The following is an 18,344-nucleotide window of genomic DNA, read 5'->3' on the forward strand; positions in this document are numbered from 1 at the left end:
TAGAAACCGGGAGCTCAATATCTCTTCTGCTTCTCACGGGAAACGGAAATAGCACAACTCTGATCACAGAAGGTGATGTCTCATATATCGGTCAATTGCTCAAGTCAGACCATAATCCTCCATAAAGCACCATCTCTACTCATCTCTGAGTCTTGCGACTCCAACTGGCATCTCACCAAAAATCTCTCGGAAACTGACTCGATTTCCCTCTCACGGTATGCTCCATTGAAACTCGATCAACATGGCCCTCTGGCCCCACACTCTATCACATCTGATCCCAATCTAATTAATCACATTGGATAACTGGTAAAACCCAAAGCACTAACCGCCACAAATCATGGTACTCAAACCATGTTATCTCCTCTCAATCTACTACGAATCATGGTACCCGAACCATGTTATCCCCTCTCAATATGCTACAATTCATGGTACCCGGACCATGTTATCTCCTCTTAATCTGCTACTTAGAACCTCTACTTTCAGTAGTACGGGCCCATACTACCTGCCACATCTATCCATATTTTCCACACAGATCATCCCAGATTTCCTAAGTAGCTACTCAACTTCTCGATCACCAATATCGTTACACATGCTCGCCCTCCAGCGCATACTCTTCCCCAACAGCATACTCATAAGACTCAAATTACTTACTAGGCTCCCCCAGGTTCTCACACTTCTCTACCATCAGCTGCTGAAGAACACCTTATAATGCCATCCATCTAGCTCCTGAATATCGTCATATTCACTCGGTAGATGACTCCCATTGTCAAGAGTTCCACAAAGCACAAAGCAAGCAGCATTCGGGCATCAAATAACCTCCACCGATACTAACACACCACTCGAGCACACAACTCCACTTGCCCTACTCATGACTCAAAGGCATCACTGAACTCAGGCTGTCTCACCTCTCATGGTATCTAATTACTCTTCTCAATACACTCCTCAAATGCTCATCTAGGTATCTCTCCTAGATTATCCCTCGACTCGGAACTCCCTCACTAAATGATTCCTACTAGATACTCTTACTCAGCACATACTCGGGGCACATGACAGATAGCAACAATACCTAGACTAAGGCATCACAAATCAGGCATCTCAAGCCCTAAACATGATGTACCTAGCCTGTCCTCTAGCATGCATAATGATATCTCATAACATCTCATCAATATATTATAAAGTCAACAATTTTTGTTATTTTGGGAAATCACCGTTCGGGCTCTGGCTGATTGTACACGCTGCTCCTTCTCGTTTTCTCTTAGAAACTCTTACTCGTTTTTATAAAAATCTTTTCTTTTGAAAACTTTTCTCAGATCCTCAGTTTGAGTCCAAACATATCCAAAGGTGTATCCTAATCCCTCAAACCAAGGCTCTGATACCAACTTGTAACACCGTAACTTTTCGACTAAAATTTTCCTTTAAAATCGCATAATTCTCATAACATTTCACAAAAATCTCATTTATTTAATTTACAAATCAAAACTCCATAATTGTTAGATTAAAATCCAGGATCTTCAAAACATAACTCTTTCTCTAGTGTGTACAATCAAGCAGTGCCTTCCCGCGATTCTGAGAATAACCTGAAACACATAACACATAACACAGTAAGCACGAAGCTTAGTGAGTTCCCCAAGATACCACACACAAAGCTCATTATCTATTCGAGGCTATATCACTGTAGGACCGTCCGGTCAATGTGTCTCAGTGGGACCCTCCAGTCCCACGGTTCATTGGACCCTCTGGTCTGGTCTGTAAAGCTCTGCATAGCATAATTCGCAAAGACATAATACACAACATACAACATAGAGCAGGATAACATAATACTCAAATGTAAGCACATAAGACCCTCCGTTCACACATAAGTACCACTCTAGGTAAAGTATAGTGAGAAGACTCACCTTGCTAACTGCAAGCAATTATCCTCGAACTCAAATCTCGAACCAGCCACCGCTTAACACATAAGGTAGTTATCTCTAATCAATACTCAAATTCTCAAATCTAAGTAAACTAAAGGTTACTCTTTCTCTCTCTCTCTCTCTCTCTCTCTAACTCTTGAAATGGGTAAAAGACCATTTTACCCATCCATGATCTCCATTACTCATTTATGCCCAAACCCAAAACTCAACAGAGGTCAAAATCGAGTTAAGAGTCCTTGTTTGACCTGACTCATCGAGTGAACGCATGCAACTGGTCGAGTCCACTTGTATCCTCTGAAGTCTCGTGAAGTTTCCACACAGCTCGTCGAGTTGACCCCCAACTCAACGAGTTATCGCTTGGTCATGAATACCGGGATGGACCCGAATCAACTCGTCGAGTCAGCTCATGGACTCGACGAGTTCATACAAACTCAATCCTCATTCAAACGATTCTCAGCAGATCTACAACCCCACACTCCAAATCTACCATCCTAAGGCTCGAATAGAATGTAAAGTTGCAAGCTTTACGTTCATACATGGCATATAAGGCTCATAATGCCAAAACATGCTCCAATAAGGGCTAAATGCAGAAGAGCTTGCTTCCAGCCTAATAAAGCTTGGGTCTCTGGACTCAAAATGCCACTCATAGTCCAAATATGAGGTTCTAACCTCAATCCTTACACAAATCACTCCATGACACAAGATAAATGGAAGAAAACCCTAAAAGTTCCCTAAACAAAATCTCATAAGGAAATAATCAAGCTAGCATATTTACCTAAAACTTGAAGCAAAACTCTGAAGAATCTCTTGATCCAAGCCAGGATGCTCTCCAAATCCCCTCTCAAAGTTGCACAAGAACACCCAAATTAACCTCTTTCTCTCTCAAATGGATGGAACAGATCTAGGGTTTCCTACAGGGCTCTCTGGAGATAAGGGAGGCAGAAATAAGGGCTTAAGGCCCTTTAAATAGGACACAAACCCGGAAAATTAGGGTTTCTCTGCCCAGCACCTACTCGGCGAGTCGGCTCTTTGACTCGTCGAGTCCATTCATTAGAGCCACACGTACAACTCAACTCTACTCGACGAGTTGAACTCACAACTAGTCGAGTCACTCCATAAACCTCAAAAATTAAACACACAATGATATGCCTGAAAGTCAGTATGTTACATCCACCATGAAAGAACCAACGACGTTGGTAAATTGGCTCTAAAAGATAACAGTGTTGGTGCTTAATAACCAAGAAAAATGACCAACATGTAACGACCAAGGAAACAAGATCAACTCGAAACGGACAACGTCGATACCACTTGTTATAAAATAAATTAGCTCTAATAGCACTTGTTATAAAATAAACGAGCTTGGATACCACTTGTTATAAAAAGGTCAATTATTAATACGGAAAAACGTAGTAGAACAACCACACAAACACCATGATATAAAGTGGAAAATCAAAATCGGGAAAAACCACTATGAAAATGACACTCTTATTAAAGGTGTAACATCCCAATATTTGTCGTTTATAGTCTCTGGGGATGGAAGGGTAAAGCCACGAAAATGTTGGATTAGTGTCTAAGTTCTTAACTATTTTGGTATGTACTAGACCCGATGGTGCATGGTCCTTTTGGGTTGCGTTCACCAAAGCAACTTGATAGGATGAATTATGAAGAGAGAGAGAGAGAGAGAGAGAGAGAGGATTGAGTATGATTTATTAATATATTATGAGAATAATATATTAAAGGAGAAATCATATTGTTTAATTAATATTAGTCAAGAATTAATAAGAATTAATTTTGTGGCTAAAAGATATTAATTAAATAAAGGGGACGAGATCTGTCAATTGTGTGATAGTTGGATATTAGGCTAATGGACTCCATAAAGGATGGAGTGGACGAATTCTATGGGGAAACCCATTTGAAATCGTCCAAGGCCTCTAAAGAGGGAGTCCATGGGTTGCTTAGGGCCTAAGCAATCAAATTAGGGTTTCCTTGTTAGATAACCCTAATAGCCTCACTATTTAAGGATCCCTAGGGCACCAAAAACGTGGCCAACTTATTCCTTAGGGTTTCTACATGTTTTTTGGGTGCCTCCTCTCTTATCATTCTTCATCCTCTTGCTCTTGGTGTTTGTGAGCCATTAGAGGAGTGACACTTGTGACTCTAAGCTTTCTAAAGTCATTACAAAGGAGGATTTGAGATTGTTATTGCTACATAACAATCAAGGAAACCCCAATCTTATGTTAATATGATTAATTGTATGCTAGATCTAGGGTTTATAGATTGGATATTCAATTGCATGTTCATTAGACAAACTAGATCCAAAAGCTATTAGGGTTTGCATGTACACCATAGGAATGATGTTTTGCTCAAAACCCATCAGTGGTATCAGAGCCATGGCTGTTTGTTTGATGTATTTGATGCTAATATGAATTATCCTTGCTTAAAAATCAAAATTTAGGGTTTCTGGGGGCTGAACTCGCCGATTCCATGCCTGACTCGACGAGTTAGCTGGTCAGAAAGAGGGAAAATCGGGATTTTGTGCTCTTTTGGCTGTGGGATAGTTACCAAAACGTTTTTATTGATATAAATCATATTTTTATGATATTGGGTGATTATCTTTGCGAAAATTAAAGATAAATTCATATTAGTTAGATAATTATTTCCTTATATGGTTAGATTTAATTATTTGAATTATTTGGTGAATTATCTTGCAAGAATTTGGACTAGGTCAAATTAGATAACCACCAATTAATTGTTAATTGTCTTATTTGAATTTTGTGATTTAGAATATTCTTAACAAAGTTTGGAAAAGTTTCAAATTAATCTCTTTAGGTTTATAGTTTAAATTTGAACTTAAAAGTTTTGTTTTTGAAATTTAAATAAGTTAAACCCTAATGTTTTGAAATGTTTCAAAACTTTCCCTCAAGTTTTGGAATTTAAAAGTTGATTAAAAGTTTAATTTAGAAATGTTAAATTCTAAAACCCTAGTATTGCTTTGAAAAGTTCAAATCACACCCTTATGGTTTTAATAATTAATTAAGGTGTATAATTAAAAAAGATTTAATAAACCCATAAAGTTTTGATTTACATTTAATTAAATTAAAAGTATAATTTATTAAACTAGACCACCTAGTATTTTAAAAGTGTAAAATACACCCTATACTATATATACCATTAAAAGTCTATTATTTTATATATGTATGAGTAAACAGTCAGTCTTACCGTTAGTATGTCTCATTCACGAAGATAGTCTATAAGGGGTGTTTAAGTAAATTCCCTATAAAATGGCGATTGAATGGGTATCACTCTTACCCACCGCACTCTTGACTAGTGGAGGGTCGTTAGCCGAACGGGTAGGATAGGACCGAAACCTTCCATTATATAATGAAGTACAAAAGTAACTAAATGCTTTTACAAAATTCCCAATCTTAGTTACTTTAGGCAAAAGTGAATTGATGCAATTCCATGAAATTACACTTTGTGCCCTTGCAAAGACGTTAGTGGAGCGTGTGTGGTTAACCGGCACACTAAATGGTTCTAAGCAAAGGTAGCAAAGGGTGACTCATTGTTTGTCATAGTTCGGTGGAGCGTGTGTAGTTAACCAACACATTGAATATGTGACTGTAACATTGGGGGCACCATGTAAGTTTGCATGGTTATTCACACCTTGTTTTGTGATCCTCGGCATCCCAGTCACAAATCGAGGGGCATATCGAGATTCAAACATGTCATTGAAAAGTTCAATGAATCTCAAAAGATCTAGGAATTTTCAATAGATTTAAAACTTAAATTTCTTTTTCGTTTTTCATGGTGGAAATTGGTAAATCGTCCTTTACCTACCTTCAAATATTCTGCAACTAGATTACGACATCTCTCTTCTAGGTTGTAGAGTATTGTGTTGGATCCTAGCCTCGATGTTTCATTTGGGTGTCACATCGAGGATTCTAATCAACTTAACTTGAATTTTCTCCTGTTTTGTATATGTCAAAGTATGACAACTATGGTCTTCGCAAATCCCATGGAACAAGCTTTCTACATGAAGATGATATTCCACGATTCGATCGAGGAACAAGAGATCATGCTTCACTTCCTCCACCTCCTCCAATTATTCTCTCTAACCCACAAGTTCGAAGGCTTGAAAAGTTCAAGCTCACCCAAGCCCTTTTGGCAAGTAAACATGGAAAACCTGTGTGTACACGTCTTAGAGATAAAGTCACACATTGATAGGTTAAGGATGTTGGGTGTCGAGATTTTAGGTAAGGTGGCTGTTGACTGGGTTCTTCATTCGCTTCCTGAATCATATACTGAGTTCGTTAGAGAGTACTATATGATGGATCATGACGTGACCCTCATTGATTTGACCTATTTGCTTATAGTTGCTGAATTAGCAATGATTTGGCGAGCTGGTCGAGCAAATTTGTGTGGTGAATCAAACTCCCAAACTTCAATGGATATTGAAAATGGTGACACTGGAGATCCAGAAAAGGTAAATTCTGATATAGTTCCTTGTGCCATTCCAAAAGAGTCCACTTGCTTCTATTGCCAAGAGAAGGGGCATTGGAGACGAAGCTGCCCTATTTACCTAAGAGATCTAAGAGATGGGAGAGTCAAAACGTATGGCTCTACTTTAGGTAAAATCCATTAACCAACTCTTTTAAGTTCCTATTCTAGATTCTTGATACATTATGTGATAAGATTACATTTTGATGTTTTGTAGGATCGAAGAAAAGAAAGCAAGCTTAAGGGAAGAATTGAGCTGAATCTAATCGTGAAGAAATGGATTTCGATCGCATTGCTTGAAGATTAGATTCTTAAGCTACTACTTGGAGTTAGAATAGATTGCTTAGGAATATGTAACAACATAGTTTTTCAGTTGAATTGCATTGTAAGGACAAATTTTTCCGCAATAAAATAAATTTTGATTTTATATTATTTATTTATCCTTGCAATGGCGTGTATGAAAAATTGATGTTTGTAAGTTTCTATTATTAGCAATAATGGATTTGATTCTTAATTATGTTATTTGTGGAAAGGTCAAGAATTTACCAAATAGGAAAAGTTTCTCATCACCCAAGTTTCAATTGGACAGAAACTTGGAATCATACAACTTGGTTGCATGATAAATGAGAAATTTCATATTTGGAAATTAGACTAATTCGTTGACAAAGTGTCAAGTGAAGGACTAGGAGATCGAGTTCACAAGGTTGTGTGTTGATCAAGTCCACCACAAGAGTGACAAAGATATTCGTCATGATTTACTAAGGTTAAGTAAATATGATTATACTTATAAGATTAAGTGTAATTCTGAGTTGATTGAGAGAGTTTCAATCAATAGCAGAACAAATAAGAAGAATCAAGTAGACAGATAGATAAAAGTTTCTCTATTCTAAGAAGAAGGGAGAGTACCTTTTATTATGTTTTATGATAGGTCTTAATGATTAAGAACCATATCTCAATTGATCCTCTAAGTGAGTCTTAGTGCAATTGTATGTCTAAGAAGAGGAATCAAGAATTGAAGAAATGGTTAAATCAAGAAGTCAATCATACTTCGTTCCAAAACAAGTCTTAGAGCTAAGATTGTAACATTGAGTGACAAGTCTTAAGAAGGTTTCTAACATTCATCAAATATGGAATTTGAAAAGGTTATCTTATTTTTGCACATTTGAAATTGGAAATTTGTGATGTCTTGGATAAGACAAAGACCAACTAGGACCAATTTTGTGAAGTGTTTTGTCTTGATAAAAGCTACACTAACTCTTGAATATTTGTTTGTCAAGAAATGTTTATTGACAAGAGAATCTTATATGTCAAGGAGTCAGTGGGAGTCTCAATGGTCTTGAAAGGTTTCAAGAACAAATCAAGAATAAACCTTATCAATCATCACTAGCACACGACTTGAGGTTTACGACCTATCGTGCTAACATTATTTTGTTTCTGTGCTATTCCAATTGAGTTAATTATGCATGTGAGTTCTATGAGTTCTCATTTGAATGCATAAAAGGCAAGCACCTTGATCAATGAAAAGTACATTGATATGAAAGGGTGAGGTACTTAACTACTTGGAAGACATGGTGGGCACTCGTGTTACCATAAGGTAAGAAATCAAGATTGAGAAAGTTCAGTCCATATGAGTTTGGATTTGTCGCAAACTTTGGTTTTGACAAATTCACATGGATAGGAACACATACACCATAAAATCTAAATGTCATAAGATTCCCTCCTTCATGAAAATGACTGTGAGGAAATGCTTTCACTAAGAGAGATTTTAAGAAGATAGTGATTGTGAAAATTGTATTCTCGAATTCGATTATGGTAACGGTATCCCTTTCCATAATTCGAATTGTGAGATTTGGAAATTAGTCTAAATTGATTAGACACACATATGAGCTATCTAAGGCAAATGTGTATAAGCTTAAGAAGCTTAGATAAAGGTGATGGGTTTTGAGCATTCTAACACTTCCTAAGTGTACATGCAACCCTAATAAACCTTGGATCTATGTTTGTCTAAGATACATGCAAATAATTATTTTTCCAAGGCTTATATCCTAACTAGCATGGCATGGGGAACTTGAATCAAATAAAGCTAGTAGAAACACTTACCTTGTAGTTGTAGTTGATTCCTTGGAGTTTTAGAGCCTAGCACCAATAATGTGGATGCCTCAAATGAAAGTCACAAATCACCACAAACTTGGAACTTTGAGAGAATAGTCACACTTCTCTTGAAATCGGCCCTCACCTCAACATGTGTCAACTAGTGTGATTTCAAGAGCCAAAGCCTCCTTTATATAGTGTGGTGGATTAGGGTTACATCCATGTAAACCCTAATACCCATGTCTCTTCATTTCCATGAGATCCATGGGTTAAAGCTCCATGGAGTATCCATGGACTTCTCCATCCAAGCCTAGCCCATTCCAAATAAGCATAAGCCCACACTATATAAATATAGAAGCCCATATTTAATTAGTAATATCTTTGATCACTAAATTAATCCTAGATTAATTATAGATCACTACTAATTAAATAATATGATCTTATATTAATATATTAGAACTTATAATATATTAATAAATCATAATTGTACTATTCTCAAATATTATCCATAAATTGTTCGGGTGAAGTGCAACCCAAATGGACCATGCCGGGTCGGGTCAAGTACATACCAAATATAGTTATGGACTTAGACACTATATCCAATAGTCTCCCACTTGGATAAGTCTAGTAACTATATTTGCAAGTATAACTTCAGGAACTAATCCGCAATCGTAGCTCTTTAAACTCTGTTGAACTAGAACGCGCCATTTAGATAAGTGATCATATAATCCTCTGTTCTAGATATCAGCCGGACAAATACATGGAACATTGTCTTGCTTATTGTCCAGCATTTGTTTCCTGATTTCCGATTTGTTTGACATAGAACTCAACTGAGCACATCAATTTAGTTCTGACCGGGCCCGGTACATAGGTCAAAACAAAATCATCGAGGGGCCCAGATATCAGCTTCTAATCCAAGAAGGAACAGATAAACTTCGACTCATATGTTTGTTCTACCACTCATTGAATTACACACAAAAGCACGTTTTATAACATCGAGTTACCAATGCGTTTACGTACAATCAATGCATAACCAACTCGTAAGTAACAAATCATATCTCTAGTTTTGAAGACTTATATGATATTACCGTCTCACGATCACTCGAGATAAAATTCCATGAAGTGATTCCAGTGAGCGTGGGTTGAGTCCAATGCTCAGAACTTATGAGCACTCATGATTGTTGTAGCCATGTCCAACACCTTAGACCTCTGCAACCAATCATGATAGTCTTGATTCATACCTACTTCCGACATATGACCGACTGTGGAGGTTTGAATAATATGATATACCAAACATAATTATTCTGGAAGTCAAAACATGCAAAAGAAATATAGTAAAAGATCGACAAGAGATAGCAACACTTTACTCATAAATAAAACACCTTTTATTCATCATCAAATGTCAATTACACTTTACAAATTTCTGGGTTATCTAACTACTAAAACTTATATCATCCTTCAGCCCTATGCTCCGAGCATGCTGGAGATGCTTAACTCTACTCAGTCTCTTCGTGAGGGGATCTGCCGAGTTCTCATCCGATGATACCCTCTTTGCCATGAGGAATCCTTCTTCAATTCGATGTCTGATAAAATGGTATTTTCTGTCGATGTGTCTGGATCTCCCGTGATCCCTTGGTTCCTTGGCTAAGGCAACCGCACTATTGTTGTCACAGAAAATCTCCATTGGCTCTTTTATAGCTGGTACAACTCCAAGGTCTCCGATGAAGTTCTTTAGCCATATCGCCTCCTTTGCTGCCTCGCTCGCTGCTATATACTCTGATTCACAAGTGGAATCAGCCACTGTCTCCTGTTTGGAACTCTTCCAAGAAATTGCTCCTCCGTTTAGGGTAAAGATCCAGCCTGACTGAGAGCGGAAATTATCCCTATCATTCTGGAAGCTAGCATCACTATACCCTACAACTCTCAAGTCATCACTCCCACCGATGGTAAGGACCCAGTCCTTAGTCCTTCGCAGGTACTTGAGGATATTCTTTACCGCGGTCCAGTGTTCTTTGCCAGGGTTCGCCTGATACCTGCTAACCATGCTCAAAGCAAAGGCTACATCAGGTCGAGTACACGTCATGGCATACATGATCGATCCTACAGCTGAAGCATAAGGAAATCGACTCATTTCTGCTATCTCAGCCTCACTACTAGGGCTTTGTGTCTTACTCAATCTGGCGTTACACTGAATGGGTAACTCACCTTTCTTGGAGTTATGCATGTTGAATCTTTTCAACACTTTGTCCAAGTAGGTACTTTGGCTAAGTCCAATTAGCCTTTTACTCCTGTTTCTCAAAATCTTTATCCCTAGGATATAGGCAGCTTCACCAAGGTCCTTCATAGCGAAACACTTCCCAAGCCAGGACTTTACTTCCTGCAGGGTTAGGATGTCATTTCCTATGAGTAGTATGTCATCCACATACAGTACCAAAAAACTGACTATGCTCCCGCTAGCCTTGATATAGACGCAAGATTCATCTTCACTCCTCGAAAAGCCAAATTCCTTGACTTTCTCATCAAAGCAAAGATTCCACCTGCGAGGTGCCTGTTTCAATCCATAAATGGATTTCACACTCTATTAGGGTACTCGTTGCTGACAAAACCCTCTGGCTGACTCATGTAAACATCTTCAGCCAACTTTCCATTAAGGAAAGCGGTTTTGACATCCATTTGCCATATTTCATAGTCATGAAATGCAGCTATGGCTAACAGAACCCGAATAGACTTAATCTTGGCTACTGGAGAAAAGGTCTCATCATAGTCCACTCCAGGAATTTGAGAGAAGCCCTTTGCAACTAGTCTAGCCTTATAAGTGTGTACTTTACCATCCATGTCGGTCTTCTTCTTGAAGACCCATTTGCACCCTACAGTCTTACGACCTGGTACATTCTCAACCAAGTTCCAAACTTGATTGTCATACATGGATTGTATCTCGCTATCCATGGCCTCTTTCCATTTAGCAGCCTCAGGGCCTGCCATGGCTTCCGTGTAGCTGTTAGGTTCATCCAGACCTACTAGTGTCTCATCACTAATAAGTGTCTCACCTTCCGCAGTAATATGGAAACCATAGTAATGCTCAGGTGCATTCCTAACTCTCGTGGAACGCCTCAGAGGTACAGGCTCATAAACTGGCTCAACAGGAGTTTCCTCCTCAAGTTGAGGGCTAGTGTTTGAAGTTCCTTCACCGCTTGATTCTTGAATTTCTTCAATATCAATTTTCCTCCCACTGTCTCCTTGGCTTATAAATTCTCTCTCTCGAAAGACTCCTCTTCTTGCTACAAAGACCACATTGTCACTAGGTCTGTAGAAGAGGTAACCAAAGGATTGCTGTGGGTAGCCGATGAAAATACACCTCTCGCTTCGAGGTTCGAGCTTATCATGAGTCTCGCGTCTCACGAAAGCCTCACAACCCCAAATCTTGATGTGGTCTAGCTTAGGTACTTTGCCAGTCCACATCTCGTGAGGAGTTTTGGCAACTTTCTTTGTAGGGACAAGATTAAGAATATGGGCGGCAGTCTCTAAGGCATACCCCCAGAATGAGATTGGTAGCGTAGCTCGACTCATCATGGAACGAACCATATCCAACAAGGTTCGATTACGCCTCTCAGCCACACCATTCAACTGTGGTGTCCTGGGAGGTGTCAATTGTGAGACAATCCCACATTCCCTAAGATAGTCGAGGAACTCTGAACTAAGATACTCACCTCCTCGATCGGATCGAAGCATCTTAATGTTCCTGCCCAATTGATTCTCGACTTCCTGTTTAAATTCCTTAAACCTCTCGAAAGTCTCTGACTTATGCTTGATCAAGTAGACATATCCATATCTACTGTAATCATCAGTAAAAGTCAAATAATAACGATTAGCATCCCTTGTGGCATGTTTGAATGGTCCACACACATCCGTGTGTATAAGGTCCAACAAACCTTCACCCCTCTCACACGAGCCTGTGAAGGGTGACTTTGTCATTTTTCCAAGTAAGCATGATTCGCAACTATCATCTGACTTTAGGTCAAACGACTCCAAGACTCCATCCTTTTGGAGTTGGCCTATGCGTTTCTTGCTTATATGTCCAAGACGACAATGCCATAATGATGCTTTATCCAAGTTATTATTATTAGTAGAATCAATACACAAAACATTATTTCCTAAGTTATCTACAACAGATACAGCTTCATACACACCATCACAAGGTAATGCTTTAAAATAAAAAAACATTATTATAGAAAACATCTATAGAACCAACTTCATTATTAAATGAAAAGGTAAACCCTTGTTTGTACAAAGCATGAAAGGAAATAATATTTCTTGCCATTCCTGGAGAATAACAACATTTATTCAAATCTAAATTAAACCCACTACTTAGCGATAAAGTATAAACTCCAATCTTGGTAACAGGTAAAGCTTTCCTATTCCCCATGATCAAGTTTATTCTTCCTTGCTCCACATTCTCACTTCTTCTTAGTCCCTGCAAGTCACAACAAATATGAATACCACAACCGGTATCAAGGACCCAAGATTTAGAATGGGGTGAGTTATTAGAAATGATAATGTAAGTACCTGCATGGTTGGGTTTGACTTTCCCATCCTTCACATCCTGCTGGTACTTTGGGCAGTTCCGCTTCCAATGAGACTTTTCATGGCAATAGAAGCATTCAGCCTCTTTTGGGTCAGAAGAAGGAGTGACGAAATCTTTCTTGGTTCCACTTGAAGAAGAGCCATCAAGGGTCCGAGCCTTGGTACCCTTCGAGGATCTCTTTCTCTTCCTTCATCGACTTTTCCCAATTGCCAAAACGGAGTTGAGTTTGGAGTAGGAGTGATAGCAACCGACTTCCCCTTAAGACCTGATTCTACGGTCTTGAGAAGTCCCTGAAGTTTGCTGAGTGTGACCTCTTCCTTATTTATGTGATATGTCATGCGGAATTGATCATAGCACGATGGTAAGGAGTGCAAAATGATATCTATTGCAAGATCCTCAGGGAAGTTCACATTAAGCTTCAGCAAACAATCCACATACCTTTGCATTTTCTGCATGTGGCTCGTGACGGATTCCCCGTCCTTCATCATGGTTGTTATCATGGAGCAGATGATTTCATACCTCTCTTGTCTTGCACTTTGATGGTATCTTTCCATCAAATCTTGGTGCATTTCATAAGGGTAGAAATCCTCATAAGACTTTTGGAGTTCCGCTGTCATCGTGGCCATCATGATGCAAGCCACTTTCGTAGCATCCCTTTCATGTGCCCGAAATTCAGCGATCTCCTGAGGAGTTGCAGTAGTCTCATCAATCTCCTTAAGCTCCTTGTCAAGGACATATTCTTTGTCCTCGTAGCGGGTAATCATCCTGATGTTTCTGATCCACTCATTGAAGTTGGATCCATCAAAGGTGACTTTCCCACACAAGTTCATAAGGGTAAAGGAGCCATTAGGATTAGAGCCAGAAGCAGCATTGTTTGAAGACATCTAAAAAGAAGAGAACAAGATTAGTTTAGATATAAGAGAGTCCTTAATAAAACACCCAAATGTAATATTAAGGATAGGATCCAATCACAATATAATATAACTTAGAAGAGGTATGCCGTAATCTAATTGTGTGATAGTTGGATATTGGGCTAGGATCCAATCACAATATAATATTAGGATCCAATCACAATATAATATTAGTCAAGAATTAATAAGAATTAATTTTGTGGCTAAAAGATATTAATTAAATAAAGGGGACTAGAACTGTCAATTGTGTGATAGTTGGATATTGGGCTAATGGACTCCATAAAGGATGGAGTGGACGAATTCTATGGGGAAACCCGTTAGAAATCGTCCAAGGCCTCTAAGGAGCGACTCCATGGGTTGCTTAGGGCCTAAGCAGTCAAATTAGGGTTTCCTTGTTAGATAACCCTAATAGCCTCACTATTTAAGGATCCCTAGGGCACCAAAAACGTGGCCAACTTATTCCTTAGGGTTTCTACATGTTTTTTGGGTGCCTCCTCTCTTATCATTCTACATCCTCTTGCTCTTGGTGTTTGTGAGCCATTAGAGGAGTGACACTTGTGACTCTAAGCTTTCTAAAGCCATTACAAAGGAGGATTTGAGATTGTTATTGCTACATAAAAATCAAGGTAAGATCTAAACCCCAATCTTATGTTAATATGATTAATTGTATGCTAGATCTAGGGTTTATAGATTTGGATATTCAATTGCATGTTCATTAGACAAACTAGATCCAAAAGCTATTAGGGTTTGCATGTACACCATAGGAATGATGTTTTGCTCAAAACCCATCAGAAAAGCCTAAGGGCTAAGTTGTAATTTTGGGACTACGAGGAGTACGTTGGACGTACATAAGGGTACGATGAGCGTACTAGGTGCGCCCTAGTACGTTGGGCATACACTCGTGTACGTTGGGCTTACTCATGTCAGAAGGAAACCCTAATATTTAGGGTTGGGGGCTATATAAACATCCTAATGGCTCATTTCCCCCACCACTTTCAACCTCCATACCCTAGAAACGTCCCAAACCCTAATTTTGTGTATGAGTGTGAGTTGGTGTATATTTTGAGCTCTTGAAGTGAATACATTGCATCAAATAGTTGGATAAGGAAGGCAAGCTTGTAGATCTAAAGTTGTGTTGTGCCCTAGAAGCTCCACAAGGTAAAAAGCTTCAAACTTTATGTTTGTATGACATAGATCTATCCATTCTAGCTTTATGGAACAATTTCTTGTCCCAAAAACTTTTATATGGTGCATGATGCATTTTGGACAAGAGAAGTTGTCGTTTCATACCCTTGAAGAGGTATGAGGTGGTAAAAATGAGGTCCCAATGGCTTAAGACGTCTCATATGTGTAGTAATAAGGTCTTAATGGATTAAGACCTTGGATTAAGAGCTTTCTGGACGACCAACATGATAAAGTTCGAGGCTTTATGGTTCCCAGACATTTTTGGTCGATGGATCTGAAATATGGGCTTAAGTGCTTAAGCCATTAAGCACTTAGGAGAGTTTTGGTACAGATGCATGTACGCCCCACGTAAATCCAGTACGCCTAGCGTACTGGGTCAACAATCCTGATGGTGGTCAACATCTGCAAGAGTACGCCCAGCGTACTAGAGGAGTACGCCCCGCGTACTTCCTCTATTGGGCTCTTGTCATTTGGGCTTCATGAGTTGGGTTGTTTATGGACTAGCTGGACTCTCTGATTATTTGGATTTGGGCCAAGTTTTGATAATGGATCTTGCATTTAGGCCTAATTAGGGATTTGGGCCCAATTTGGTAAATTGGGCCAATAATGGGCTTTGCATATGTGGACCTTTGGATCATGGTTTTAGTTTTGGGCCTTGGCCCAAATTAAAGAAAAGACAAAATGGACAATATGGACCCTTAATCAAGATTGATAACCCATATGTTGACTCAGCATTTGTTATTTTGGATAGTTCGGGATTTTTGGCATGACAGCACTTTGGCGGTTGGTACTTCAGTTCAGACTGGCAATGCGATGTGAGTTATCCTCACTATATCAATAGGGTCTAAGGCACCAAGGTTGACCCTTTATTGGAGTTGTATCCGGGTATTTGCTTGATATGTTTATTGATCTGCTAAATTCGTATCCTGTTATATAGGATGATGCTATGTTAGTGACCTGGTTTAGGTCGGTATCCTGGTATATAGGATGATGCTATGTTAGTGACCGGTTAGGTCGGTATCTTGGTTATAGGATGGTTGCCGTGCTAGTGATCTGTCGGTATGATTATCTATTATATACATGTTAGTGTATGATATTTATGTGCACATGATTGATTGATTGGTATGGGGTTGGGTTGAGGCAGGTCCTGCTTCATGTTGTAGCCTATAGGCCAACATACCCAGGGCGGACCGGATAGACTGCAAGCCCAAGAGGGCACATAGTTAGGCCGAAGGCCCGACGAGCGATCCGGATAAGCTGAAGGCCACGAGAGGGCAGTCAATAGGTGCCAAGGCTCAGAAAGTGGGCCAGATAGACTGAAGGCCCGGTGCGGGCGGTCCAGTCATATTATAGACTCAGAGAGTGGACCAGGTGGATTGAAGGCATAGTGCGGGTGGACCAGTCACACTATAGACTCGAGATGCATGGTTGTTCTGTGTTTGTTTATATGATATGATTATGGTTATATGAGGTTGGTATTATGGGGTAACTCACTAAGCCTTCGAGCTTACATTTATCGATTATTGTTTCAAGTACAGCGGATGACTGCGGGAAGGCGAAGGCGTGACCGTACACTTCCTCATATTTTGATTTGGATTTTTGGGATACTTTGATATGAAACTATTTTGGAAACCTTTTAGTAATAACTATTGGTATTTGAATTGTTTTTAAAAGTTTAAATTTAGCATGAATTTTATGGGTGTTACATGTTGGTATCAGAGCCTTGGTTTGAGTGGATTAGAGGAACACTTGTGTGAATCCAGTCTCAAATCAAGGAAAATATTTTAAATGATTTTAAACCCACAAGGCTATCTTCATCGAACTCGCCGAGTTGACCATGCAACTCGTCGATTCCCTTCAGTCATTTCTCCATTCAGATGATTTTAAGCCATCCCCAAAGCTCCATATTGCAGATCTAAGCTCCTAAGGCATACTTACTATGTAAAGTTGCAAACTTTACGTACATGAAAGGTGCTAATGGCCCAAATCAAGCTAAAGAAGAGGTTCTAGGTAAGCTAAAGGCATTATCTTGCTAAAGGCTGAATCTTTATGATTATAAGGACCAAGATGAGCCTAGATCTGAAGTTGCAGCTTCTGATCATGGCCCAACACCCGAAATGAAACACCAACATGCTAAAATGGCCCCAAATGTCAATATAGAAATATCTAGCTAGAAAGAGATCAAGGTAACAACCACTTACCTTCAAGTGATTCTAAACTGGAGTAGAATTCATATCCACAACCGTTCCTTGCCTCAAACTTCTTGATCTTCAAGCTCCTTTCACAAAGATCTTCCTTCCAAGATTAACAACACATAAATATGGAGAGAAAACACGATTTAGGGTTTCTGAGCTCAAAGGGGATGTAAGGGAGGCTAGTGACCCTTAAAATAGGGTGCAAAACCCTGGAAATTAGGGTTTCATCCTCCTGCTCCAACTCGTCGAGTCGTGTCCTCCGAGTCATCGAGTTGGTCACTTAAAACACGCGACCAAATTCGTTCCTACTCGACGAGTCAGGGCATCCAACTCGTCGAGTAGACCTTTAAAAATGGAAATAAAAGTGTAAAGTTCATACCTGGGAGTTGGGGTGTTACAATTCTCCCCCACTTAAACTACACTCATCCTTGAAGTCCGCTACGGTGAACAACTTCGAATAATGCTATCGCATCTTAGCCTCCGGATCCCATTTCCACTTGGATCCTCTCATATGCTCCCATTGTACCCTTACTAGAGGTACTCCCTTGTTCCGTAGAACATATACCTTCCTCTCAAGAATGGCTATCGGCCTCTCCATGTAATTCAGACGCTCTTCGACCTGTATGTCATCCAAGGACACCACCACCTCCTCATCTAATACACACTTTCGCAAATGTGACATGTGGAAAGTGTTGTGGATCTGACTAAGCTCCTCCGGTAGCTCTAGTCTATATGCCACCTTGCCAACCCTAGCAATGATCATGAACGGCCCGATGTATCAGGGACCTAGTTTCCCCCTCTTTCTGAAGCAGAACACACCTTTCCAGGGCGAGACCTACAGGAGTACCATGTCACCGACCTGAAACTGTAACTCAGATCAGCATCGGTCGGCATAGATCTTCTGTCGAATCTGAGCGGTCTGTAATCATTGTCTAATTTGCTGAATCTTTTTGGTAGTTTGCAAGACTAC

The sequence above is a fragment of the Lactuca serriola genome, chromosome 8 (genome assembly GCF_051521515.1).
Source record: "Lactuca serriola cultivar US96UC23 chromosome 8, Lser_US96UC23_V15, whole genome shotgun sequence".
NCBI classification, from domain to species: domain Eukaryota; kingdom Viridiplantae; phylum Streptophyta; class Magnoliopsida; order Asterales; family Asteraceae; genus Lactuca; species Lactuca serriola.